This window comes from Falco naumanni, chromosome Z, assembly GCF_017639655.2.
Source record: "Falco naumanni isolate bFalNau1 chromosome Z, bFalNau1.pat, whole genome shotgun sequence".
Classification (NCBI taxonomy): domain Eukaryota; kingdom Metazoa; phylum Chordata; class Aves; order Falconiformes; family Falconidae; genus Falco; species Falco naumanni.
Window position 1 is genome coordinate 45,282,411 of NC_054080.1, and position 15,691 is coordinate 45,298,101.

The 15,691-nt window shown below is 43.7% G+C and overlaps 1 pseudogene; it reads left to right on the plus strand.

Moving 5' to 3' along the window:
• Positions 1-12,740: 12,740 nt before the first annotated feature.
• Positions 12,741-15,691, plus strand: part of LOC121080733 — an 87,723-nt pseudogene continuing 84,772 nt past the window's right edge.

The following is a 15,691-nucleotide window of genomic DNA, read 5'->3' on the forward strand; positions in this document are numbered from 1 at the left end:
ATTTCCCTCATCCACTAGATGGGTCATCTTGTTGTAGGAGATCGGGGTCATCAAGCAGGATCTGCCTTTCATAAACCCATGCTGGCTGGGCATGATCTCCTGATTGTCCTGCACATGCTGTGTGATGGCACTCAAGATGATCTGCTCCAAAACCTTCCCCAGCAGTGAGGTTCAGGCTGATCCTCCTGCCTGCCCTTCTTGCAGATGGGTGTCACGCTGGCTAACTACAGTCTTCTGGGACCTCCTTGGCTAGCTAGGACTGTTGATAAATGATGGAAAGCAGCTTGGTGAGCTCCTCTGCCAGCTCCCTCAGTACCCTCAGGTGGATCTCATCTGGCCCCAAAGACTTGTGCACATCTAAGTACAGCAGCAGGTCACTGACCGTTTCCTTCTGTACTGTGGGGGCTGCATTCTGCTCCTTGTCCCTGTCTTCCAGCTCAGGGGGCTGAGTAGCCTGAGAGTAACTGGTCTTGCTATTAAAGACTGAGACAAAGAAAGCATTCAGTACCTCAGCCTTTTCCTCACCGCTTGTGGCAATGTTCCCTGCTGCATCAATAAGGGATGCAGATTCTTCTCAGGCCTCCTTTTGTTTCTATTTGTAAAAATATTTGTTGTTATCTTCTACAGCAGTGTCCAGCCTGAGTTATACCTGGGCTTTCACCTTTCTAGTCTTCACCCTGCATAATCTCATGACATCCTTGTAGTCCCCCTGAGTTGCTTTCAAAGGCGGTGAACTCTCTTCCCCCTGAGTTCCAGCCTAAGCTCTGTGTTCAGCCAGGTCAGTCTTCTCCCCTGCTGGCTCATGTTTTGGCCCATGGGGACGAACTGCCCCTGCAACTTTAAGACTTTCTTCTTGAAGACTGTCCAGCCTTCCTGGACCTCTTGGACCTTCAGGACTGTCTTCCAAGGGACTCTGTTGACCGATCTCCCAAGCAGGCCAAAGTTGGCCCTCTGGAATTCCAAGGTAGCAATTGTGCTGACCTCACTCCTTATTTCTCCGAGAATTGAAAACTCTATCATCTCGTGATTGCTGTGCCCAAGGCATCCTCCGACCACGACACCACCCACCTTCCCTGTTTGCAAACAGTAGGTCCAGCAGGGCATCTCCCCTGGTTGGCTCCCTCTCCAGCTGTGTCAGGAAATTATCTTCTGCACAGCCCAGGAACCTCCTAGACTGTTGCCTCTCTGCTGTGTTGTATTTCCTGTGGACATCCAGTAGGATGAAGTCCCCCAAGAGAACAAGGGCTAGTGATTGTGAGACTTCTCGCAGCTACTTGCAGAATGTTTCATCTGCCTCTTCATTGTGGTTGGGTTCTTTGTAATAGAATCCTACCAGGATATCCACCTTGAGGCCTTCCCCTTGATCCTTGCTTATAAACATTTGACTATGTTGATACCATCATCAGGCTCTAGGCAGTTGAAACACTCCCTGGCATACAGAGCTACCCCACCATGTCTTCTTCCTTGCCTGTCCCTTCTGAAGAGTTTGTAGCCATCCATTGCAGCACTCCAGTCATGTGAGTCATCTCACCATGTTTCCATGATGGCAGTTATGTCATAGTTTTCCTGCTGCACAACGGCTTCCAGCTCCTCCTGTTTGTCTCCCCCATTTGTTGCCCATGCTTTGGGGATTGATGTAGGTGTACTTCAGTTCTTCTACTGATCTCACCTCCAACACTGACATGCCATCTCGAGGCTTGTCTCTTCAGCTTGGTTTTATTCACTTCCCCATTTTTTATCTAGTTTCAAGCTCACTCAGTAAGCCCTGCTAACTCCTGACCTAGAATCCTTTTCCTGCTTTGAGACAGGTGAACCCTGTGTGTTCCCAGCAATCCTGGTGCCGTGTAAACTGACCCATGATAAAAAACCCCAAAATATAGCCGATGACATCAGGCCCAGAGCCAAGTATTGATCTGTGTGATCTTCCAGTTACATGCACCATCATTCCCTGCAAGTGGCACGATAGAAGAAAACACTGCTTGTGCTCCTGATCCCTCACCCAGTCACTCCAAGGCCCTGAAGTCTCTCTTGATTGCCCTCAGACTTGTCGTTTGCACTTCATCATTGCCCACCTGGAAAACCAGCAATAGGCAGTAATCAGAGGGCTGTACCAGACAAGGGAGTTTTCTAGTGACATCCCTTACCCGTCCCCAGGGAGGCAGCAGGCTTCACTGTGGGTTGGGTCCAGTCAGCATATCAAGCCCTCTGTTCCTCTCAGAGTGGAGTCACCAATGGCAACCACCTTCCTTTTTTCCTTAGCAGAGGTAGTCGTGATGTGTGGGGTTGCCCGACTGTCCCTCAGCAACTCCTCCAGCCTTGATGGGCTTTCATTCCTACTTTAAGTATCAAACCAGCTGAACTCCTATGAAAAGCAGATTAAACATACTGTTATGGAGGTTATTTCAGGCCTTGCCCCCACCTCCAGAACTTTTTTCACCCATTTTCCCTGTGCTCAGTGGGCACAAATTAAATGCTGAGTAATTTTATAATTTCACCAGTAGGTTGTAAATGAAGGTATGTCAACCACTGTTTCAGATAAAACTGAAAGTGGTCAGTTGCCAGGATGGTGGAACATAAATATGGAGGTATGAAGGAGGTTTTCTTCCTGGCAGAAAAATTAACCATATAAACCACCAAAGATGCTAAAGATGTAGGAGTTGATAAAGCACCTATTTCTCATAAATAGATTGATAGACATTTTTTGGTAAACATGGCAATACGTTTTTTGATCAAATTTGCTATTTAAAAAGAACATACCTATTTTATATGTTATAAGGACAGAATATTAAAAATCTATACATTTTGATAGATGTAGAGCATCATTCATGTCAGAGAACCTGTCCTTCTGTACATGCTTTTTGATATCTGTTCGAGTCTTCTGCAAATGATTGATACATTAAACACTCCCATAGAGACCAACTGTTTAAAATTCACTAATTTAAGAGAATTATCTGTTTCCTCAGTTCCCAAAATATATTACTTCCTTATGTGGTCCTATTTTGAGGCTGCAGAGTGTGGAATATCTTACCTGTACAGTGAGTGTTACGGTGCAGTGTTTCTGTGCAGTCTGCATATGAAAGGATCTAAGTGATTGCCTAACCAACTATCCAGCTACAACTTCCTATCTTCTGAAAGACTTCCTTCACTTCTCAGTAGCACCATCTAATTCCCCACTGAGTTCTGGAGGAGGGTAAGTACTGAAGGCAGCTTTAGCTAAATGGGAACCAATAAAAAAAAGCCCTTCTTGATGTCATGGTGCACAACACTTTCTTGTTGGAATTGCCACGCACCATTACCTGTCAAAGCCTGAATCTTTGTTGTCTCAGAGGTATAAAATTCAGCCTGTGTCCCACTATTCTGACACATGGCAAATACAATCTGGTGACTGCCATGCAAACCATTACTTTACCAGCTGCCCCTATGTTAATACTCTTGACGATCCTAAACTGCTGCCATTTTACTCAGAAAGCTTATGCTTTTCAGCATCTGTATCTTGTAGCTTGGTAAGTTACTGTATTTGCTTTGGACAGAAAGGAGTGCCTCAGCTCCCGAAACAGGGTTCTGCTAGGCAGACCAACCTGGGCAAGTGGGTTTATTTTTCACCTTAGTATATTTTTTAGCTACCATCCCTTCCAGAGGTGGTCTCAACTATAGTGAACTTAGGGCATTTATTGACCTTGAAAGAGCAATTATCTAACTAAGGCACATCTAGCAGCCAGAAAAGCGGTATTCTAAGTTGCATAACGGTAAGTTTCTTTCCTGAAAAAAGACCCCATTTTTCAGTGGATTTCTCTTTTTCCTCCCCCTGTAAGCCTTGAACTCCGTGAATAGTCACATGTGGAAAGGATAAAATTACAGTGCATTTTTTTTTTTTTCCTGTCTTGCATATGGTTAAGACCATCACAGAGTTTCTATGGCTGCTCAGGTCAGTTTGCTAAACTTTTAAAGACAAAGATATTTCCAAAAGGAGAACATCTAATTTGATGATGATTGGTATCATGATAACCAGTTAGTGTAGTTTTATCACAGTACAGTATACAATCTGCAGAGCTTCAGTAACCTTGCTAAAGACTATCTTGATTTTGAACACTGCTGCATCATCTGCCCTTAACACTGCTCTCAAATATACCAGCTGCTGTAGTGTTCGTGTGATCATGCAGTGATCATCTGTTGCATCTAACTAGTCTAAGGAACACTTAAAACCTGTCTTCAAGATATTATCAACATTAGAGAGGTGATTTCTTGGAGTTTCTCAGTTTGACTGTATGTGTGACTACAAGAAAAACAGTACTTTGCCAATAATCAGAGATATTCAGGTTAGGAAGAACATACATGCATGTTCACCCCTCCGTCAATGTATCATGTGTGCCATCCTTTGCATAAACCACATTGCAAATGAGGTGAGGGGGGACGTGTGCATGGCCTGCAGACATTGTTTCAACCAAAATTTCTCTACTCATGTTAACAAGATTGTGGACAACACATCACGAACTATCATTTCATTGCCTCCCACAGCTTAGGCCACTGAACAAATTTTTTACATTCTGGAAAACTTAGTGTAATAAAACTGTATATGATTCTGTTTTATGCATTCCCATTTCTACTTCAGAGCTTTTAAATGAACGCTGAATGTTTGCAAGCAGAAGGCATAAGGAAAAGCAGAGTCAATTTTTTTGCTCTAAAATCACTATTTGTGTGAATTCCAAGTGAACTCTACCAGTTAATAGGAGAAGGGCTTCTTGTCCATGATAGATCAGGACCTGGAACTCTAACACAAGTCTTTATTTAGTAAAGTACCATCTGTCACAAGTGTATTTAGTTGATCTGCAGTACTTGAAAAAGTCACACTCGCAAGGAAATGTGTCAGAGAATGATAAGAGAAAGAGGAATGAGAATATGACTCCCACAGGAAAGTTCATTATATAAAATAATAGTCACAGTGTCAGTAATGTCCTTGTTCTAGCACTGACACACAAAATTGACTTATACCCCAAGCCCTTGTGCAGCTGTAATAAATACTAACATAAAATGCTTTACCACTTCTGACTGTTCACACATTTGTGTCTCATTCTGACCTGTTCCTTCACAACTAATGAGTCCTCTGCCAGACCTGGATATGTCTTCTGATTTTCTGTCCGTCTCAATTCTTTCAACCCTTTGAAAACAGATCTCAAGTTTCTGAATGCCACCATGTCAACATATTTTTCCTACTCAGACTAGTGGAAAACAGTTGTTGCAGAATCTGAATGAGTGAAGAGCATGGACACAGGCCCTGACAGAATGCCATAAACTGCATTTACAGTGGTTTGATTTGTTGACTTTATAGATTCTAAAATTGCTGTTAGACAGAGAGTTAGTGAGAGGCTTACTGGAATGAAAAATTTTCAGAACCTGAAAGCCTACATTTCTGAATAGAAAAAGTGACAGACTTGATTACAGCTCAACTTAATACTTTCCTTCAAGCAATAGAAAAAAAGCACTTTCAGATACAAGTATATAATTTTTAAAAGTTCTCTTAAATAATACTACAAGTAATCACTATAATCACTATAAATAATTTCAGAAAGCAAATTGCATCCTGGGCTGCATCAAAAGAAGTGGGACCAGCAGGCTGAGAAAGGTGGTTCTCCCCTTCTGCTCCACTCTTGTGAGACCCCACCTGGAGCACTGCCTTCAGCTCTGGGGCCCCCAGCATGAGAAGGACATGGACCCCTTGGACTGAGTCTAGAGGAGGGTCATGAAGATGGTTAGGGGGCTGAAGCACCTCTCCTATGAAAACAGGCTGAGAGAGTTGGGGTTGTTCAGCCTGGAGAAAAGAAGGCTCTAGGGAGACCTTACAGCAACCTTAGCAGGCTACCCCTGCCCCTTAGGGGGCCTACAGGAAAGATGGGGAGGGGCTCTATCAGTGACTGTAGTGATAGGATGAGGAGTAACAATTTTAAGCTGAAAAAGGGTAGATTTATATTAGCTATTAGGAAGAAATTCTTTACAGTGAAGGTGGTGAGACAGTGGAACAGGTTGCCCAGAGAAGCTGTGGATGCCCCGTCCCTGGAAATGTTCAAGGCCAGGCTGGACAGGGCTTTGAGCAACCTGGTCTAGTGGAAGGTGTCCCTGCCCGTGGCAGGGGAGATTGGAGTGAGATGATCTTTAATGGTCCCTTCCAACCCAAACCATTCTGTGATTCTATGATAATTGAATAGTAGGAATAGGTGTAACTTCAGAAGTGGTAGGTCAACACCAGAGACACAAAATGGTAGCAGTAATTTTGAAATGGCATGGTTCAAATATTTTACATACACTACTATAGAAGAAAGGCCTCTTTCCTCCATGCTTCTGCATGAAAATTAGTCTTTCCCTTTCAGATTCCTTTTAGTCAATACCAGGATGGAACCAGAATTGCATCAATGATATTCATGGTTGCAGACCTACAAACTGGACTGTGGAGTTCATTAACAGGAACCTGATGATGATAAAGTTAACTGAGCAGTGGCTTTGGTCTCTTAGGTGGAGACAGAAGCAAAATAGGCAGCATGTTCTCATGGCTAGACATGAGACTGTCTTTGTAAGTATGCAGTTTTTTCCTGTAATGACAAAATTTTGTAATAAGGAAAATTTTTAACTTTGTGTGGATGGACACTCATGCTGAGTGGCACAAAGACATTAAGGAGACACTAGTTTGTCCTAATGTTATTTTGATTATATGATTCTTTAAATGTATTATGTTTTGTTTATATCCTTGCTTTGTATAATTTGATGCACAGAAAGAGTCATTTTCCACTATGCATATAAATACACACACAGACATGTATATTTATAAAATTATCAAAAATGCCTGTCTATAATTGGCCTGAGAACCTCAAAGGAGTACTCTGGTAACTGCAGATCTTCCTTGAGTCTCTTCCCAGATGAAATGGCAATTCTTAACGTGGGCTTTTGTGTCATCAGGGTAAAAAAAATGTGAGGGAAAAGCTGAGAGCATTGTGCCTATTATTCTATTATTTTATGAAACATATGCTGGTCACAACTAGATGTAGTTTAAGTCTGATTTACATCTGAGGGAATCATAAATCATAGGAATTCAAAGGAAAGGAGTACAGAAAGTGTTAAATGGAATTTTAAATACCAACCACTCTTAAGGATAAGGTGACACTAAAAAGGCAGGTATTTTAAAATGCATTAGAATATATTAGCAATGTTATAGGTCCTACGTGGTTTTACCTGAATGGTAAAATATGAGGATGAAGAACTTACGAAGCAGTAGTGCCAGATGCTGATATCTGGTATATGTCTGAAGAGAACATAGCAAGGTGCTGTTACACAAGCGTGATTAAATACTTTCTAATTCACCAGTAACCAAGGATAATTGTGAATAATACTGAGCAGGAATTAAAACAGGCCCCCATAACTTGCAGCCAAAAATTCTGAGGATGTCTTGTTCTGTTTGATGTGAAAATTAATAAATCATGAACTCCTAGAGAAATACCAGAAGACTAGAACAGTGCTGCTGTTGTGCTATCAGCTGTAGTTTAATTAATTAAATGCTGCCATCAGTCAGCAAAAGCAAACACCCTGATAATTTTCAAAAACATTTGCCTGAGTGTTCCTGAATATTTTACGATAAACTGAAGAACAAGACAAGAAGTGATAGAATCAGGCTTCCTGTTCCAGTTCTGCCGTAGTCATGGTGTGATCCAGTGGAACCAGATTCACCACTCTCCAGCCTTTCAGATAGGGGTGGTGGAGCACAGGGGGTAAAAACAGTCCATCCAGACAGGCTTTTATGGGAGGAATATGCATTAATTTTAGTTATGTTTAGGCTACATGATAAAAGAGAATATAAAAATGCAAAACTTTTTTGTATTTGCCAGCAACAGAAACATGTATTTTTTTCCAAAATGTCTTTTAATCCAGTATATTTCTGGGTCCCTCTTTGAGCCTGCAGTTATCTAATGTGTTTAAATCAGCACCTTAAAATACCTGAACTGGACAGAATTTTAAGACTGCTGTTAGGGCCCACCACTATTACAGGAGACAGTGGATTTAATTCCTCCGTAGACACTGAAATATTTATGTAACATTGATTCTAATTAGTGTTTTTAATAGTAAAAATATGCGATTTCTTTCCTCTTACAACAGGATGTGGTCTTGTGGTTTAATGTGCATTAGCTCCTTTATTCCTGCACACCATCAGCCCTTGTAATACTAAACATTAGTAAATCTTAACAACAGAGGCACATGTGGAATTACTCAGGAAAATTATCCTATGTGGTCAAAACTTTATGATTTAAGAGAAGAGTCTTAAGTCTCCACTTACACATACAATAATCTGAAAATTCCTTTGCTTCCTCATTTGCTCACCTTCTTTAATTTTTTTTTTATTTCTCTCATGAGATAAGGAACACCAGCAGTTTTATCTTACTCCCATAATTTTTTGTTTGTTTGCAGTGTTCAGATAGTGGGTAACTTTACACTGCAAAGATGAGGTTAACTCATCATGCAACTGAATTAGCAAATTTTGGCTGTGATAAGTCTCAGACATCTGTTAGAAAGAAACCTGAGCTGCTGCTGTCGTTTGTTTTCGAAGTATTCCTACTGCAAGGCCCAGTTTTGCCTTTTGAGAACTAGACTGGTTTGAGATTCTTATCCAATTAACTGTTCACTTTCTAAGTGCTACTTTAATCCAGGCATTTCTGTTGAAGGGTAAGGGTATATTAAATAATGTGTACTTGGAAGGTGGATGAATCTGGGATATTTTATACTGCACCAGTATTTGGGGTCATTGAACCTGTCACACTCGTTTGGGCCAGTACCAAAGTTTCTCTGAGTCTGTTCCTTTTAAGGAGTGCAAGCTACTGTGATTACTGAGCAATGACACGCACAAAGTACACAGAGCAGCAAAGGAAAAAAGTCAGTTGCAGTGAAACTTTATCACTGTGTAAAATAACAAAACAAACAGAAACTAAACCACCCACCTTAAAGAGAAAACCACACATAATTGTTAGTGCAAAACTGAGTTTATTATAATCTCCCAATTTTGAAATATGCATAACATTTGGGGTCTGTTTCTCTGAATCTCTGCATCCTACATAGTTGTTTACTCCTAAAAAATGTGGATATAAACCACCACCAAATAAAAATCCTGTATCCATTTTTCATGGCTTAAATTGACGATGCTCTACAAAGGCCCAGAAAAAAGCAGGTTTCCCATTCTTTCATTATGTCTTGAGTAAACGACAGCAGGATTTCCAACTACCACTGCTCTGGCTCATAGTAGATAAGAATATATTCTTAGCTAGAAAGTTAAGAAAAAGTGTATACATACTGTAGGAGTAAAATTGAAACATTATTGGTATCAAATATTCTGCCTTGAAGTTCTCTCTCCGTATCAATACCCCAAAAGCCACCCTGAGCCATCGAAAAAAACCCACTTTTAAAACCAGCAAAACTGAAGTTAATTCCCTCATTGAATCTACACCGATACATTTTTGCTCATGTTTTTTCTAAAGCATGATCTGCCTCACTTCTACTCATTACCTTTTTCTATTCAGCCAACTACTTCCATGTAAAGCACGTAATAAAATACAAGGTTATGGAACTAAAAGGTCCTTCTACTGTAGCTGTTCTCCAGGTTCCGACCTCCACCCAGAATCACAATACCCACTCTCCTCCTGGTTGTCACTGAGCACTGTTTCTTGGTCTTTTTAGCTGGTACCCTGCTGATCTGAAGATGATGTGCACTCTTAAGAAAGTATAACAACAACAACTTTGTCAGCAGAACAGAGCAGTGTATGATTTTGAGAGCCTTTGCTCTTGAGAAATAACCATGTACAATAGCTGTTTCATGATTTTGTTACAAGATACTCACTGAAAATTACTTCTGACCATCCTCCATGAGTTCAAACACAACTGCCACCCAACTTAAAAAAACAGGAGTGATTTGAAACTTTTCCCCACTGCATACAAGCACAGCTTTTTCAGCTACTTTTAGAGCAATATGGGCATGTCAGACAATCAGATGTTTGAGTTCTATGCATTTTTACATCACCAGATTTTTAAAAGCCTCAAACCAAACCTACCTTCAGCAAAACATACAATTTTTTTTTTAGCCGAGGGCAGAATTTTCAGCACTGATGTTTATTTATATTGTAACCAGCTCTCAAGAAAAACTGTTCTGACACCAACCTTTTATATACATGTTAGTTTTTGGCAGCCTTCTCGAAGTTATTAGCATGTCTGCATCTGTGGGGGCAGGCCTGTTTAGTTACCGGTGTATCAGCCAAAGGACTGAGTTAAAGGATGTTAATAACTGGTCTAGAAAATACTGCTAAATCTCAGTGTTCTGCACAGACTCTTGGAGTGCAACTTTTAATAAAGCCTAGATGCTGCTATGGACAAAAGTGGCTGTCAGGTACTCTGAGTGGCTGTGTTCCTCCTCAGCTGCACCAAGAGAGATGTAGCAGCACTTTGGGATAAACAAAGCCTTCAGGAACTCAGAGGAAAATTTTGCTAGTCTTGTAATCTGCACAATTCTATAACTTAGCTACATGCTTATGCAAGAAAACAAGTAGGCTGAAAAAAATAGCACCAGTGATTGAAAGAAAGCTTAAGCATATTACATAAATGTTAGTTTCAGGAATAAATTGCCCAAAGGATTTCCTACATTATACTAATTTGTTCTTAGATGAAGAAATAGGTGAAACAGTGTAATATGTTGGGAAGAGTTCTTCAGCCTGTTAATTAATTTACAGGTAGGGAACTCCATGGTCACTGAGTAATTGTTTAGAACTTGACTGTATTATGGCACAAAACCCCCGTCCTCTAGAAGCCTAACCCTGCTAGACGTTAGAAGCCTAACCCTGCTAGACGTAAGAGATGGGAATCTGTGTAGCTTCCCTTTTCCTCTCCCTTCCTTTGGCTGTTGCATCATAATGCTTTTTTGTTGTTGTTGAAGAATCACTGATGAGGGAACTGGGTCTCTACTCCATTGAAAAAGGAATTTTTATTGATGCTGATGTGCTTCTGTGGAACCATGGAGGAAAACGTCATATAATATAATTCTGAAAACTCTTCTGTAGATGCTTATTTTAGCTTTTGAATAATGCTAATAAAGGTAAAAGACATACAGTATTTATACATATATACATATACAAAAGAACAAATTATGGCTTTGAATTTTTTTCCTTGGAAAGCCAACCCTAATGTGGGAACAGAAATATGATGTGAATTTCCAAATTTATTAGCGTAGTGGGAATTGTACTGCTGTGTACACCTTTCTGTAGTTCAACAAAAAAAGCCTGATTCTAACACTTATCTCAAACTGTATGTACTGGTCGTCAAATACTATCAGACAAGGCAAATATTTACTTGCACTAACAATGAATAACATTATTCAAAGAATAGCCACATTTGTATGGAACTCCAGGATCAGCAGACTCAGAGGATCCGACTTCTTTAAAACCTGTCTGCATTCTATCTTAGGTCAGGAAGGTATTCTAAAAAATTACTATCACTAAAAAGTACAAAAATATTTAGCTTTCAAATGATGAAGCATCTGCTTTATAATCCATTAGTCTTATATATTTAATTGGTAAAGGTGGAGACAACTGTTTTCCACAGATCTAGAAATATTAAACTTTGATTTTAAAAAATATTTTACATTAATAGTATAAATACATGCAACTGCCTACAGGGAAGAAACCAACAAACCGACCAATTAATGTTTGTTTAAACAAATATTTCCTCATCTTTCCATTTTCTAATGGTTTCTCCTATCACCATTTCATAAACTTTGAGACAAAAGCCAGTTGCTTGTTATTAAATGCATTCAAAACTCTGCATATTCAAAAGTTCAAGTACCATTTCAAAGTTTGTTTTCTTTAGAATAGGATGGAGGATGACAAAGTAAAGTATCAAACTCCAAGGAAACTTTGAACACAATCACAGAGAAAGCAAAGCTGAGAAAAAGAATCAATAGTTTAATTTTTAGTGCAACCACAGTGGTACTATAAACCTGAGGATCTATCTCTTCTGCTCCCCATCCCGCCCCCCCCCCCCAAAAAAAAAAAACCAAAACCCACAAAAACCCAACAACCAGAAAAAAAGGCTTTGTACACCTGAAGTATCCTTGAAAAGAGATTGTAAAATCAAGTGCTGATTTTGCAGACCTTCAGTCATTAGGAGGTCATAAATACCATATTCTCCACTGTTTGCAAACTTGAAAATGAGTCTCAGACGCCGGGACATGGAGTATGAGCTAGTGTTACATTAGCAGGTGTGTCCTGAAAAAACAGCTATGGAGATGAATCTGCAGAGGGAGAGAGGAAGGGGCTGAACTGGAAAGAGTCCTGAAGCCATGGGTTCTCTAGCTTGAAGGAGTTCTCACCTTGACCACCCTCAGCATAGAGTTATATCCATAATTACAGCACAAGTGACTATGTAGATCTTCAGCACTACTGTAATCAAGCAGTCTGCTTGCAGTTCATGTCCTCAAAGGAGATGGTAGTAATTGTTCCATAGTAAGTCTTTTCTATATCAAGGAGTAGCAAACATGCCTTTTGTAATAACACTGCTAAATGCTACGTACCCGTACTGCTGCAGATCTTGAACTACCTGTAGGCAGAAGCAAAGCGACCGTTGCCTTACCATGAGACAGGGTAGGCTCCCAGGACGTCGACAGGGCACCTGAAACAGCCTTGTGTTAATGCCTCCCTGCTGCTCTGAGGTGTTCGTCTTCCTACTACATGCATGGCTTAGACGTGAACGATCTTCCAAGATCGCATTCCTTACAAAACACAAACCCAGTAAGTTAAATGCTAGATCCAGCTATGTAACCAAGAAGTGAAATACCGCTAATTCCAAAAAACCTGCAAAATGACGACGAGCTGACACCACAGGCAGGCGCGTTCCCGGCCTTTCACAGCTCCCATCGGTGTTGAAAGGCAAAGACGTTAGAGGGGGAAAGCAAGCCCCAGGTACGGGGTTTTACAACACCAACTACTCAGGTCGCCCCTCTGCCCTCCGGCGGCCTCGGGGGCAGGCAGGAGCAGGGCGCAGGTGCGCCGCCCGCCCCCCGGCAGCCCCCCGGCAGCCCCCCGGCAGCCCCCCACCCGCCGCACAAGGCGGCGCGCCCCGCGGGCAGCCGAAGCCCCGCGGTGCCAGCCAGCCTCCCCTCCCCCCCCCCGGCCTCCTGGCTCTCGCCAGCGGGTGCGTGAAGTTTTGCTTTTTGGTGGTTGTGGGGTTTCTGTTGGTTTTAGTTTGGGTTTTTTTTTTCTTGTTTTGTTTTGTTTTTATTATTATGGGGCTTTTGTGTGTGTATGAGGGCATTTTGCTTTGGTTCTAAGTAACCGGCTCCCCTGCTCCCCGCCCGCCCCGCCCAAGGCCTACGGAGCGCCGCTGCCTGCAGGCTGTCCCCCTCCGCCCGCGCAAAGCTTCCAGCGCTGCGGGAGGGGGATCGTTCCCGGCCCGCCGGGGCCGCGGCCCGGCCGCGCCTGCCATCGTTAACCGGCGGGAGGAGGCGGCACCTGCTCGTCCCGGCCCCGCCGGCGGCGGGAGGGGAGGAGGCAGCCCCTCGCCGCGGCGGGGTGCTGCTGCGGACGGCTCCCCTTCGCTCCTCTCCGGCGTCGGAAGCCGGGGGCGCCGGTGGCCAAGGACGGCTGCCACCGCCTCTGCGCTGAGGAGAAGGAGTCGCAGCGCATCATCGCGGAGACGGAGCGGCAGCTGCGCCGGGCCGAGCGGGACGCCCGCCGGGAGCTGCCGCTGTCGGGTGAGTGGTGGCTGCAGCCGCCCGCCTCGGCCCGGCGCCCGCCCCGCAGCGGGGAGGCACCTCGTCCCGGGGGGGGGGTCTGCAGGCTTGGAGCGGTCCTGCCCGTGCGGGCAGCGGTTCCTCGGAAGGCTCAGCCGGCCCTTCCGTGCGGCGGGGCTGGGCTGGCAGGCTCTCGCAGCCCCCTGCGAGCGGGGTCGCTGCCCGGGTGCTTTTCTTTCGAAAGAAACCAAGTGCTACCCAGACGTGCGCAGGCACTGTGAGGCGGCCGTGGTGGCAGGTGCGGTGACGCCGTTAAGGCAGGGTGAGTGACAGGTAACCGCAAGCTCAGGAGACGGTGCTTGCACGCCTTACCGTGACGCGTGGCCGGCCCCGTGCCCGGGCGGCACGGCGGCTCCGAGCACGGCGGCTCCGAGCACGGGTACCCCGGCACCGGGCGGGGGCCTCCCGCGGCGGGGCGGCCCCGGCCTGCCTGGTCCTGCCCACCGGGCGTCTCCTCGGGGCGCCCCTTCAGGGGCATCGGGCCCTACACCAGCCACCTGACGCTCGCAACGAGTGCTCCTTCACCGGTGGTAGCTCAGCTTGGCGGAGGTGTCGGCCAGCAGGTGAAGGTGACAGCTTTAAGCCTTTCTACCTGTCGCTGCTCCGCGCAGATACCGAACACACCGCTACGACAGCGTCCTGCTGGTCTGGTGCTGGCGGGGCCGGGGGGGAGCTTCAGCCCACAGTAGCAGCTGGAAGACAACACAGAACCTGAAACCATCCGATATGAAATCGTGAACTAAGGTGAAGCAGCCTCAGTCTAGGAGAGCTGTTTCTGTGGCGGCTGTTTGGGCGCCAGCAGCTCGGTGCAGAAGGTCTTGGGTGTCAAAGCTCCCAGTGCCGCAGCAGCTGCTCTTGGCTGTAAGGGTGCAGTGAGCCGGTGGGCTGGCGGTACCGTGTGCTGGTGCTAACGCTGCCGGGCCGGAGGCTCTGCCACATCTCTGCTGCGGATGGGTCGAGACTTGGCAGCTTGCGTAAGGTACATCACTAAATAACCAACCAGGCTTCAAACTGGTGTTTAGGAAGTGTTTAGGAAGTGTTTCCTTCCTAAGTGTTTAGGAAGACTGAACAAAACTGTGGATCAGGAACTGGGTTTAAATGGACTGTTCCAAATGTGGAATTGCAAAATCATTTTAAGACAAAGCTGATTTTTTTAGAAACTGAAAACCCAAAATATTGACTCCCCCTCAGTGCTGTCTGTCTGGCTTGCCGTTGCCTTTGCCCCTTGTATAGAGAACTGTGGAGGACTGGTGCAAGTCTAAACTGATACTGGTTGGACTTTGGATTTTGCAGTGTAAATTTGTAAGAAACAGGTATTGCCTTTTAAAAACTCCTCTACTGCAGTGTTTCTTGCGTGCTGCTGATGGCTTGAAAGACTGTGAAGTACTTTCTATTGCAATTTGCTTTTCTTCAGGATAATGCTCCACCTTTATGCGATTTAAATGTTAGAATGTTTACTGTTCTCACATTCTCCTCTGCTTTTGGGATGTCCCATGCTTTGCAATGTTGCTTAGGTTTCACTGAAAACACTGCAGGTGTCTTTATACTCATTCAGTGTTTTTATCAGGAAAATAGGAGCATAAGAATGATTCAGTTTGATTGGAAAAACAGAACTAACAAAAAAACTGCTAGAAACCAAAACACTGACGTTATCACTCTGTTAGTATTTTTTCTTACTAATAATTGTACAACACATCTTCTCCAGCTATATGCAGCAGTGCACAGCAGATTATTGTGTTGTACACAATTGAAATAATTCTTTTCTTGGACAGGTTGGCTGTTTGAACATAAAGCATAATACACAAATAATACTTATAGTTTGTGGTCAAGGATAATTTTATAGGTTTCTGAACAAGAAACAGCAGATTCTTGGTGTGATTTTAGTAAAAG